The sequence below is a fragment of the Anoplopoma fimbria genome, unplaced genomic scaffold (assembly GCF_027596085.1).
Source record: "Anoplopoma fimbria isolate UVic2021 breed Golden Eagle Sablefish unplaced genomic scaffold, Afim_UVic_2022 Un_contig_2798_pilon_pilon, whole genome shotgun sequence".
NCBI lineage: Eukaryota > Metazoa > Chordata > Actinopteri > Perciformes > Anoplopomatidae > Anoplopoma > Anoplopoma fimbria.
The window spans coordinates 1-1098 of NW_026554590.1; the positions used below are offsets into that span (position 1 = coordinate 1).

The window sequence follows — 1098 nt, forward strand, 5'->3', positions numbered from 1 at the left end:
TATTAATATTTTTACTGCACTACATTTGTGATCCTTATAGCCACTTTGTACATTCTGATTTGACATTTAAAAGCTGTGAGTGTGTCTGGAAATCTGCAGGCGCTCCCTGTATAGACGAAAGAGCAAAGCGTGGTGATATAGTATCTTTAAAAGGCCCTTTGGTAGGCACAATATTTGCTTACGGCCATACCACCCTGAACACGCCCGATCTCGTCTGATCTCGGAAGCTAAGCAGGGTCGGGCCTGGTCAGTACTTGGATGGGAGACCGCCTGGGAATACCAGGTGCTGTAAGCTTTTTTCACTCCTCTTTACAAAAAGCAGAGGGCGCTGCTGCTTTTTCAGTGGACACCGACAGGGTGGGAAGGATATAGCTAGATCATGACTTGCCGGTATAGAAATGACACAAATCCAGTTAAATGATGGCTTTCATCATTCCTAAGCTCATCGATCATTTTCTTTTCAATTTTATGCTAACGTATTCTACATTTCAACAGTAAATATTAATATTTTTACTGCACTACATTTGTGATCCTTATAGCCACTTTGTACATTCTGATTTGACATTTAAAAGCTGTGAGTGTGTCTGGAAATCTGCAGGCGCTCCCTGTATAGACGAAAGAGCAAAGCGTGGTGATATAGTATCTTTAAAAGGCCCTTTGGTAGGCACAATATTTGCTTACGGCCATACCACCCTGAACACGCCCGATCTCGTCTGATCTCGGAAGCTAAGCAGGGTCGGGCCTGGTCAGTACTTGGATGGGAGACCGCCTGGGAATACCAGGTGCTGTAAGCTTTTTTCACTCCTCTTTACAAAAAGCAGAGGGCGCTGCTGCTTTTTCAGTGGACACCGACAGGGTGGGAAGGATATAGCTAGATCATGACTTGCCGGTATAGAAATGACACAAATCCAGTTAAATGATGGCTTTCATCATTCCTAAGCTCATCGATCATTTTCTTTTCAATTTTATGCTAACGTATTCTACATTTCAACAGTAAATATTAATATTTTTACTGCACTACATTTGTGATCCTTATAGCCACTTTGTACATTCTGATTTGACATTTAAAAGCTGTGAGTGTGTCTGGAATCTGCAGGC

General features: G+C 42.3%; 2 non-coding genes across 2 annotated transcripts; both read left to right on the forward strand.

Annotated features, from left to right (window-relative positions):
• The first annotated feature begins 176 nt into the window (after positions 1 to 176).
• Positions 177 to 295, forward strand: LOC129088661 (5S ribosomal RNA). Its single transcript, XR_008531049.1, has one exon. It is a non-coding gene; the product is annotated as a 5S ribosomal RNA (ribosomal RNA).
• Positions 296 to 675: 380 nt separating this feature from the next.
• Positions 676 to 794, forward strand: LOC129088662 (5S ribosomal RNA). Its single transcript, XR_008531050.1, has one exon. It is a non-coding gene; the product is annotated as a 5S ribosomal RNA (ribosomal RNA).
• The last annotated feature ends 304 nt before the right edge of the window (positions 795 to 1098 follow it).